This window comes from Saimiri boliviensis, chromosome 11 (genome assembly GCF_048565385.1).
Source record: "Saimiri boliviensis isolate mSaiBol1 chromosome 11, mSaiBol1.pri, whole genome shotgun sequence".
NCBI classification, from domain to species: domain Eukaryota; kingdom Metazoa; phylum Chordata; class Mammalia; order Primates; family Cebidae; genus Saimiri; species Saimiri boliviensis.
In genome coordinates, this window is record NC_133459.1 from 81927325 (window position 1) to 81939913 (window position 12589).

Below are 12589 nucleotides of genomic sequence, written 5' to 3' on the forward strand. Positions count from 1 at the left end.
CTGCCAGCACAGCAGTCTGAAGTTGAACTGGAGCACTTGAGCTTGGTAGTGGGAGAAGTGTCTGCCATTACTGAGGTTTGAGTAGGAGGTTTTCCTTTCACAGTGCAAACAAAGCCATGGGGAAGTTCCAACTGGGTGGAGCCCACAACAGCTCAGCAAAGCCACTATAGCCAGGCTGCCTCTCTAGATTTCCCCTCTTTAGGCAAGGGATCCCTGAAAGAAAGGCAGCAGCCCCAGTCAGGGGCTTATAGAAAAAACTCCTATCTCCCTGGGACAGAGCACATGGGGAAGGGGTGGCTGTGGGTACAGCTTCAGCAGACTTAAACATTCCTGCCTGCTGCCTCTGAAGAGAGCAGAGGATCTCCTAGCACAGCACTCAAGCTCTGCTAAGGGATGAACTGTCTGCTCAAGTGGGTCCTTGACCTCAGTGCCTCCTGATTGGAAGACACCTCCCAGCAGGGGTCAACAGAGATCTCATACAGGAGAGCATCTGCTGGCATCTGGCAGGTGCCCCTCTGGGACAAAGCTTCCAGAGGAAGGAACAGGCAGCAATCTTTGCTGTTCTGCAGCTTCCACTGATAATACCCAGGCAAGCAGCGTCTGTGGTGGACCTCCAGCAAACTCCAGCAGACCTGCAGCAGAGGGTCCTGACTGTTAGAAGGAAAACTAACAAACAGAAAGGAACAGCAACATCAGAAAAAAGGATGTCCACACATAAACCCCATCCAATGGTTGCCAACATCAAAGACCAAAGGTAGATAAATCCACAAAGATGAGGAAAAACCAGTACAAAAATTGCTGAAAATTCCAAAGACCAGAACGCCTCTTCTCCTCCAAAGGATCACAACTCCTTGCCAGCAAGGGAACAAAACTGGATGGAGAATGAGTTTGACTAATTGACAGAAACCGGCTTCAGAAGGTGGGCAATAATAAACTCCTCTGAGCTAAAGGAGCATGTTCTAACCCAATGCAAGGAAGCTCAGAACCTTGAAAAAAGGTTAGACAAATTGCTAACTAGAATAACCAGTTTAGAGAAGAACATAAATGACTTGATGGAGCTGAAAGAAACAGCACGAGAACTTCATGAAGCATACACAAGTATCAATAACTGAATCAATCAAGTAGAAGAAAGGATATCAGAGATTGAAAATCAACTTAATGAAATAAATTGTGAAGACAAGATTAGAGAAAAAATAATGAAAAGGAAAGAACAAAGCCTCCAAGAAATATGAGACTATGTGAAAAGACCAAACCTACATTTGATTGGCATACCTGAAAGTGACAGGCAAAATGGATCCAACTTGGGCAACACTCTTCAGGATATTATCCAGGAGAACCTACCCAACCTAGCAAGACAGGCCAACATTCAAATTCAGGAAATACAGAGAACACCACAAAGATTCTCCTCGAGAAGAGTAACTCCAAGACACATAATCAGCAGATTCTCCAAAATTGAAATGAAGGAAAAAATGTTAAGAGAAGCCAGAGAGAAAGGTTGAGTTGCCCACAAAGAGAAGCCCATCAGACTAATAGCGGATCCCTCTGCAGAAAGCCTGAAAGCCAGAAGAGAGTGGGGACCAATATTCAACACTCTTAAAGAGAAGAATTTTCAACCCAGAATTTCGCATCCAGCCAAACTAAGCTTCATAAGTGAAGGAGAAAGAAAATCCTTTACAGACAAACAAATGAGAGATTCTGTCACCCCCAGCCTGACTTACAGGAGATCCTGAAGGAACACTAAACATGGAAAGGAACAAAGGGTACTACTACTGCAGAAACACCAAATTGTAAAGACCATCAACACTATGAAGAAACTGCATCAACTAATGGGCAAAATAACCAGCTAGCATCATAATGACAGGATTAAACTCACAAATAACAATATTAACCTGAAATGTAAATGGGCTAAATGCCCCAAATAAAAGATACATACTGGCAAATTAGATAGAGTCAAGACCCATCAGTATACTGTATTCAGGAGACCCATTTCACATGCAAAGATACACATATGCTCAAAATAAAGGGGTGGAGGAATATATACCAAGCAAATGGAAACAAAAAAAAGAAAAAGAAAAAGAAAAAAGAAAAGAATAGAAAAAGAGAAAGAAAAAAAAAGGCAGAGGTTGCAATCCTAGTCTCTAATAAAACAGACTTTAAACCAACAAAGATCAAAACACACCAAGAAGGGCATTACATAGTGGTAAAGGGATCAACGCAACAAGAAGAGCTAAGTATCCTAAATATATATGCACCCAATACAGGAGCACCCGGATTCATAAAGCAAGTTCTTAGAGATCTACAAAGAAACTTAGACTCCCACAAAATAATAGTGGGAGACATTAACACCCTACTGTCAATATTAGACAGAACAATGAGACAGAAAATAAACAAGGATATACAGGACTTGAACTCAGCTCTGGTCCTAGCAGACCTAATAGACATCTACAGAATTCTCCATCCCAAATAAACAGAATATACATTCTTTTCAGCACCATACAGCACTTATTCTAAAATTGACAATATAATCGGAAATAAAACACTCCTTAGAAAATGCAAAAAAACAGAAATCACACAGTCTCCCAGATTACAGTGCAATCAAATTAGAACTCAGCATAAAGAAACTCACTCAAAGCTGCACAACTACATGGAAACTGAACAACTTGCTCCCGAACGACTACTGGGTAAATAACAAAATTAAGGCAGAAATAAGTAAGTTATTTGAAATCAATGAGAACAAAGACACAATGTACCAGAATCACTGGGACACACCTAAGGCAGTGTTTAGATGAAAATTTATAGCACTAAATGCTAATAAGAGAAAGCGGGAAAGATCTAAAACTGACACCCTAACATCACAATTAAAAGAACTAGAGAAGCAAGAGCAAACAAATTCAAAAGCTAGCAAAAGACAAGAAATAACTAAGATCAGAGCAGAAATGAAGGAGACAGAGACGTGAAAAACACTCCAAAAAAAATCGATGAATCCAGGACCTGCTTTTTTGAAAAGATTAACAAAATAGATAGATGGATAGCCAGACTAATAAAAAAGAAAAGAGAGAAGAAACAAATAGACACAATAAAAAATGATAAAGGGGACATCACCACTGATCCCACAGAAATACAAACTACTCTCAGAGAATACTATAAACACCTCTATGCAAATAAACTAGAAAATGTAGAAGAAATGGATAAATTCCTGAACACATAACCTCCCAAGACTAAAGCAGAAAGAAGTCCAATCCCTGACTAGACCAATAACAGGTTCTGAAATTGAGGCAGTAATTAATAGTCTACCAACCAAAAAAAGGCCCAGGACCAGACAGATTCACAGCGGAATTCTACAAAAGATACAAAAAGAAGCTGGTACTATTCCTTCTGAAACTATTCCAAACAATAGAAAAAGAGAGACTCCTCCCTAACTCATTTTATGAGGCCAGCATCATCCTGATGCCAAAACCTGGCAGAGACACAACAAAAAAAGGAAAATTTCAGGCCAATATCCTGATGAACATTGATACAAAAATTCTCAATAAAGTACTGGCAAACTGAATCCAGCAGCACATCAAAAAGCTTATCTATCATGATCAAGTCAGCTTCATCCCCAGGATGCAAAGCTGGTCCAACATACACAAATCAATAAATGTGATCCATCACATAAACAGAACCAATGACAAAAAGCACATGATTATCTCAATAGATGCAGAAAAGACCTTCAACAAAATTCAACACCCCTTCAGATTAAAAACTCTCAATAAACTAGGTATTGATGAAATATATCTCAAAATAATATGAGCTATTTATGACAAACCCACAGCCAATATCATACTGAATGGGCAAAAGCTAGAAGCATTCCCTTTGAAAACTGGCACAAAATAAGAATGCCCTCTCTTACCACTCCTATTCAACATAGTATTGGAAGGTCTGGCCAGAGCAATCAGACAAAAGAAAGAAATAAAGGGTATTCAAACAGGAAGACAGGAGGTCAAATTGTCTCTGTTTGCAGATGACATGATTGTATATTTAGAAAACCCCATCATCTTAGTGCAAAATCTCCTTAAGCCGATAAGCAACTTCAGCAAAGTCTCAGGATACAAAATCAGTGTGCAAAACCACAAGCATTGCTATACACCAATAATAGACAAACAGAGAGCCAATGGCTACAAAGAGAATAAAATACCTAGGAATACAACTTACAAATGATGTGAAGAACCTCTTCAAGGAGAACTAAAAAAAACCACTGCTCAAGGAAATAAGAGAGGACACAAACAAATAGAAAAAAATTCCATGCTCATGAATAGGAAGAATCAGATCATGAAAATGGCTATATTGCCCAAAGTAATTTATAGATTCAATGGTATCCCCATCAAACTACCATTGACTTTCTTCACATAACCAGAAAAAAACTAAAGTTCATATAAAACCAAAAAAAAGTCCATATAGCCAAGACAATCCTAAGCAAAAATAACAAAGCTGAAGGCATCACACTACCTGACTTCAGACTATACTATAAGGCTATAGTAACCAAAACAGCATAGTACTGGTACCAAAAGAGATATATAGACCAATGGAACAGAACAGAGGCCTCAGAAATAACTCCACACATCTACAACCATCTGATCTTTGACAAACCTAACAAAAATAAGCAATAAGGAAAGGATTCCCTATTCAATAAATGGCATTGGGAAAACTGGCTACCCATGTGCAGAAAACTGAAACTGGACCTATTCCTTTTACCTTATACAAAAATTAAATCCAGATGAATTACAGAGTTAAATGTTAAGACCTAAAACTATAAAAACCGTAAAAGAAAACTATCATCAGAGTGAACAGGCAACTTACAGAATGAGAGAAAATTTTTGCAGTCTATTCATCTGACGAAGGGCTAATATCCAGGATCTACAAAGAACTTAAACAAATTTACAAGAAAAAAACAAACAACTCTATCAAAAAGTAGGCAAAGGATATGAACAGACACTTCTCAAAAGAAGACATTTATGCGGCCAACAAACATATGAAAAAATGCTCATTATCACTAGACATTAAAGAAATACAAATCAAAACCACAATGAGATACCATCTCATGACAGTTAGAATGGCAATGATTAAAAAGTCAGAAAATAACAGATGCTACAGAGCATGCGGAGAAATAGGAATGCTTTTATACTGTTGTGGGAGTATAAATTAGTTCAACCTTTGTGGAAGACTGTGTGGTAATTCCTCAAGCATCTGGAATTAGAAATACCATTTGACCTAGCAATCCCATTACTAGGTATATGCCCAAAGGATTATAAATCTTTCTAATATAAAGACACAAGCACACGTAGGTTTATTGCATCACTGTTCACAATAGCAAAGACTTGGAACCAACCCAAATGCCCATCAATGACAGATTGGATAAAGAAAATGTAGCACATATACACCATGGAATACTATGCAGCCATAAAAAATGATGAGTTCATGTCCTTTGCAGGGGCATGGATGAATCTGGAAACAATCATTCTCAGCAAACTAACACAGCAACAGAAAACCAAACACCACATGTTCTCACTCATCAGTGGGAGTTGAACAATGAGAACACATGGACACAGGAAGGGGAACATCACACACTGAGGCCTGTCAGCAGGTGGGGGTGCTGGGGAGGGAGAACATTAGGAGAAATACCTAATATAGATGACAAGTTGATGGGTGCAGCAAACCACCATGGCACATGTTTACCTATGTAACAAACCTGCATATTCTGCACATGTATCTCAGAACTTAAAGTAGAATTTAAAAAAAGATAAATTTGCCATATGACCTAGCAGTTTCACTTCTACCTGTCTACTGCAAAGAAATAAAAATGTATGTCTACAAAAAAAAAAAATCTATAACTTTTGAAATGTTTAACCTGTTTCAACAGTAATTCAAGTCTTTACTTCATTTAAATGGAATCTACAGGTGTCCAGGGTTTTGCCCATGGTGAGGACCGAGGATTTCCCTTATGGAATTCTATCAGTATCTGATTAACTCGCTCTCAGATATAAAGGTATTGATGAAGTATGCCAGGGAGATTAGAGTTACAGCTCCACAAAGTCAGAAATCAACTGGAGTAATGAGTTGTGCTTGCAAAATCAACTCTGAATTATTACTACTTGGTAGATTTTCCACATGGAACATTAATAACAGGCTGTCTTTCTTCTGCTATTAGCTTTCTCCCAAACCCACTTACTCTCCTCTCAGGTGATGGGAGCTCCCCAAAGTAAAGTCATTTTAAATGCCACCTGCCTAAAGCAAATCAAAATTAGAAGGGAAAATCTGCTACAGTACAATAATGCAATGTGTCCCAAGTCCAAACAAACTACCGGTTCAAAGTTTGAATAATTAGCACCACGGTCCTACTTTTTATGACACCAAAAACTTATTGCTAATAAAAATATATCTTTTTTGAAGATAGATGATATTTCTCTAGGCATACTCCTAAGCCTAATCCAGGAGCCTGGGTGACCCAATGAGTTGCACTTTTACAAATCGGTTTCTGGAGAACAGGATATGTGCAGAGCTCTCCCTAGACTCTTATAAATTTAACCAAAGAGCCCTCTTCCAATTGTTATACAACACTTCTTTTCAATTCTCCCCACTACATCAAAGCAATGCTGACACATATTTGAATTTGATGAAAAGTAGACTGAAGGAAACTTTTTGGATATCAGGGTAACCTGAGCATGCTTTACTATTAAAAAGCAGAATTTTTTAAAATTGAAAACTCAAGATACTTCAAAATACATTAAAGTTAAATATAATTTTTTTTCTATTATACACAAATAAGACAGCTTAACCACGTGCTTTTCACTGTATGCCTTCACCAAAATGAAGGCCTAAGAGGCAGCCTCAGAGCAAAGTCCCTCTCTGACCTTCTCTCACCCTCCTGTCTTTTACCCCTCATCCTCCCTCTAGTCAAGCCATAGAAACTAGAATCTGGGGCCAGGTGTGGTAGCTTATGCCTGTAATCCCAGCACTTTTGGGAGGCTGAGGCAGGTGGATCTCTTGAGGTCACGAGTTTAAGACCAACCTGACCAACATGGTAAAAACTTGCCTCTACTAAAAACACAAGCATTAGCTGGGTGTGGTGGCGGGTGCCTGTAATCTCAGCTATGTGGGAAGCTGAGGAGTAGAATTGCTTGAGTCCAGGAGGCGGAGGTTGCAGTGAACCCAGACAGCGCCATTGCACTCCAGCCTGGGTGACAGAGCAAGACTTGGTATCGGAAAAAAAAAAAAACAAAAAAAAAAACAAAAAAAAACAAAAAAAAAACAGAAGGAAACTAGAATCCCTCTTCCCTAAAGTGGGTCATAGAAACCACAGCCTCTTTTCCCCAAAGTCAGTCATAAAGTCTAAAAATGTTACTCTAACCTTTCCCACCTTTCTGTGTAATAGCTGGCCATTAAAGCAATTAAGACCCTTATTCCAAAGGTGTCCTACCACATACTCATGAGAAGAAATCCTTTGCAAAGAGAGGCCAAGAGAAATCTGAACAGACAGACCTTGCTGAGTTTTCCCACTTGGTCCATTTGCATTAGCTCGTACCCTTTATTTCTGATTACAGTTCTACATAGCTGCCCATACTTCATTGAACATAAGCACAAAAATGGACAGTTTTTCCTGTATCTTTGGGTTTTTATTCTGAAGCCTCCCATGTCGTGTAATATTATGATAAAACACATTTTAAAAGGCAGAGATCCCTTTCTTCAAAATAAATGATAATTAGAACCCCAATTTTTAGATAGATAAAACAAGGATATCCTGTTTGAAGTGGGAGTAGAGGCTCAGATCCCTTTAACACTCACCGTCACTAGCCCACAGACTCCAGAAACATCTCTGTCCAACCCTAGAGATCTGCAGGAAGTGGTTTGAATCCACTGCTCAAGGCATTCTTAATTTTATTGTTGGATTAAGCCAAGCCACCAGAGAGATACACAGTTGAACAGCGATTAAGGCCCTTATAGAATTAATTCTCTGGAAGTACTTAATCAAATGTACTCAAATTGTATTGAGGTAACTTATTTTAAAATTAAATGAAACTTAAGAAGTAAGCCAAAGACCTGTGCTACCTAGAATCATATTTAGTAGAGTGGCCAAAAGTGGAGACTTTGGAACTAGGGTACCTGGGTTTGAATCCCAGCTCTGCCATTTATTAATTTTGTGATCTGATGCAAGTTACTTAACCTCTTTGTGCCACTGCTTCCTCATCTGTAAAAGGGAGATAAAGACAATAATATTACCTGCTCAGAGAATGCTGGGAGAAATTGATGAATTTAAGCAATTTAAAGAAAGCTATTTATTATTTATAAAGAGCCATGGAAAATCCTTTCCTTTAGTCCTCAGTATTAAGAAAATTGGTCAGGCACAGTGGTTCACCCCTGTAATCCTAGCATTTTAGGAAGCTGAGGCAAGAGGATCACTTGAGCTCACAAGTTCAGTATACGGTGAAACCCTGTTTCTACAAAAAAAAAAATAGCCAGGTGTGGTGGCACACACATGTAATCCCAGCTAGCTGGAGGGCTGAGGCAGAAGAATCACTTCAACCTGGGAGGTCAAGGCTGCAGTGAGACAGGATTGCACCATGGCACTTCAGCCTGGGTGGCAAGGTGAGACCCTGTCTCAAAAAAAAAAAAAAAAAAAAAGAAAAAGAAAAGAAAAAAATTATCTATACCCTGAAAAATGAATTATTTTTATTATGAAAACATTGTAAATTCTTCTTAAGTGTGGTAAAATGTAAGAATAGGGCTCCACTTCTCCTTCAGGATCCATGGGAAGCACAACTAGTCAAACCTTCCCACTGAAAACATGCAAAGCCTCAGAATTTTCTGCAACGGAGATCTCCAGGTAGTTACTATTAAGAAATCAAAGTTGGCATATAAGTACAACCTACTACTCTCCCATGGCTAGAAGTACTCTTTTCAGTAATCCAGCCTGTATTCTATGTGAGAGAAACAGCAAGACCAAGGAAATGAATACAGAGGAATACCAGCATATTCATGAAATAGCAGATATTTAAGAAGTCAATGTAAGCTTTTATTTATCAAACACTAATATTGATAAATATTAATTCCAAATGATTTAAATTTGTTTTAAATTTTAAAACATTGTTCTATTATAAACATTTTAAAATATTAACTATTAATAATATGAATTTCATAGCAGCCCTTTGAAGTAGATACTATTATCCTTGTCTTACAGATAAGAAAACTGAGACAAAGAGAAGTTAAGAAGCTGCTCAAGATCACATAGCTAGTAAATGCTAACCCAGGCAGTCCAGCTGCAGAGGCCAACTTTCAACAACCCTGTGACGATGCTTCTCTTTCAGGGTAAGAAAGAGACAATGTCAGAGCCAGGTTTTAGGGGATTAATCTGCTAGGAGGAAGAAGGATGAATAAGGAGAGTGAACAACATAATTACTATTATGCATTAAACACTTATTATATGTTAGGCACTGTACTGAGTATTTTACACATGTTCTTTCATTTACTTCTCACAATTCTTTAAGATCAACACAATTATTATTTCCATTTTAAAGATAAAGTAACTAAATAACAAAGAGATTAAGCAGTGGCACCAGGTAGTAAGTGGCAGAGCTAGGACTCAAACCCAGTTCTACCTAACTCCAAACTCACATTCTTAACTACTCACAAGATATGACTTTAAATGACATATGTGAAAACTAACAAGAATGAAGTATAAAACCAGTGCAGGACATATTGTGAAGGAGAAATCCATGAAGTTTAGCAACTGTTTCAGTATGTCAGAGAAAGGGGAGGAGTCAGAGATGACTTAGGTTTGAAGGGTAACTTGAAGAAGTGACACTTCAAAGAAATAGGGAAGTCAGAAAGAGCCCAGCCTCTGAAAAATATGAGTTCATACTTAGACAACACTCATTTCTAAGCAGGGAAATAGTGCATGGAGAGAAGAGCTACCATTTTCATGTGAGTTTATGCCACACATCCATCCAGGTTCTCCAAACCCCAGAGTCTAGACTAGAACTCCTGGTTCTTGCCTGCCTGAACAGATTTTTCTGACTTCTTCTACTATTTGAACAACCTGCATGATTTTAAAAGTTAAGTCAAAAAAAAGAATTAAAGAGAGTGATTTAAAAGGGGGTGGGCTTTTTTCTCCAGGAGTTTCTGGTCTGTGCATAATTCTAAAGCAACCAACACATGTCTCTGCACAACAGCCAGCAGCATTTTGGCACAAGATATTCAGGGATTGTCAATAACAGGCAATGCTAACAAACTTAGCAGAAATAAGAATTTAACATTTTTTTGAAAACTACTGCTTCTTCCACACCCACTATGACCACCAAAAGGTAATGAGGGGAGTTTCTCTGGGAAAAAAATTCACAATTTGTGGTTAAACATCAGGTTTCTGCCATTAATTAGTTGTGTGACCTAAGCAAGTAACTGGATTTTTCTGTGCTCATGTAGTTCCCTCCTATATTAACTGAGTGGGTTGCCTATATTCAATTTAACTCATATTTAAGTAACATTTACTTAGCCAATGCTTGGATTCTTTTTAACTCTTTATACTCCATTATTCAAACTGATAGAAAGAAGGGGCAACAGGTCTTGAGCCTAAATAGATTAGAGCTGAAAGCAGTGCTATAGTTCATTTCATGAAATTCTCTAGTTTATAAACCAAGAAAGTGAGGTCCAGAATTTTTATTCATTGCAGGTAAAAAGCTGGTTACCAACCAAGTCCAATCAAGAATGAGTCCTGATTTGCCTTCTTGGGCTCTTCCCGCTATACCACACTGTCGTTTCTACCCAGCTAGTTTAGCAGTGTTTGTCTTAGAACAACTCAGAATGAGTTACAGAAGAAAAAAACACAAAGCCTGGCTGATCTGAGAGAGACTTATGTGCTGGATTTAAGTTCTTATAAAATCCCATAATACTTCAACTGCAACATAAAAGTATTAGGCTATGTTACATGCTATTTATAGCAAAGTATAATGGCTAAAGCCTAAGACAGAACTTCTGTTCTTAATGCCTTAGACACAGCCTAACTTCCAAAAGGTCACTCTGAAGTTGTGACTCCTGAGACAACGAAAGAGAGACAACAGATCTGGGGAGTGCACCTGGCCAAGTCTGCATTTGGTGCCCACTTTGACTTTGCCAGCGGAGGAGCAAAAGAGGAAAAAGATGTTCAGAGCTAGGTAGACAGGAAAGGTGGGTGAGGGAGGGTGCCAGCCAAGTCCTTCAGCAGCATTGCAGGTCTCCATCTTTAATTCCCCATCTCTTTGCTTCTAGCTCTAAGAAGCATACAGAAATAGAGGAACAGCAAATACAAAATTCAAAAACAGAAATTCTAGTGAGAGTTGGCTTGGCACTGCCATAGGAACTCTAGGCAGAAGTACACGCTGCATACCCCAAGAGCTGGCTCTGCTCACAACTTCCATGCTGAGCTGTGAGGTTTAATAAGACTACCTGGTCAATGCCTTAGGTTCCTTAGACACAGGCATTAAATAAACTCAGAAAGACTAATAAATAGAACTAATTAATTGTTTTTATAGATAAGAGTCTTTTTTCCTTCTAAATAGAAGTAAAAATGAAAAGGATAAATTTAACCACATTTTTCCTTTGAGGCAAAACAATCTGAATCACAAAATAGCTGCCTACTCTGAACACAAAGGAGAATATCTCCTCTGACCCTTGCATGTCAAGTCTTCCTAGGGCCCTTTTCTAATTGATAGGCTTTATTATGTTCACAATCTTACATCCAATGTACATAATACACCTCTTAATTCTAAAATGAATATTTTTAAATCAAACTAGTATTCATACATTTATTCATCAGCAAATACTTATTGAGTACCACCTATGTGCCAGGCACTGTTCTGAGTACTAGGAATAGAGCAGTGAACAAAATAAACAAAAATCCTGTGCTCAGTGGAGCTCATCTTCTAGTTGAAATCTCTCCCTCTTTATTTTCAAAGTGCTTAATTTAATAAATGTTTGTTAAATGAATAATAAATAATATTTGGGATAATCTGTGAGAATCAGACAAATTATGTAGATTGCCTGTGAGCCACATAGAATCTAGGACAAAATGTATGAATTTAATTAATCCTTGAATTTTACCTCCATTTCCTGTCAAGTCTCTTTTTCATTTTTGGCAGCCCTGTTGCAAAATAAAATAATTCCTAGGAAGTATTTCTCTGAAGGCACAGAGTATAAAATATCAACAAGGCCAGTTGGGGTGGCTCACAACTGTAATCCCAGCACTTTGGGAGGCTGAGGCAGGCAGATCAGGAGGTCAGGAGCTTATCAGCCTGGCCAACATGGTGAAACTCCATCTCTACTAAACATACAAAAATTAACTGGGTATGATAGTGGGCACCTGTAGTCCCAGCTACTGGGAGGCTGAGGCAAGAGAATCGTTTGAACCCAGGAGGCAAAAGTTGCAGTGATCTAAGATCGCATCATTGCACTCCAGCCTGGGCAACGGGGTGAGACTATCTCAATAAATAAATAAATAAATAAATAAATAAATAAAGTAACAAAAGAGAAAGAGGCTTTTATAAACAGAAAAGAATAGAGCGCCTGATAGTGATCACCCTCA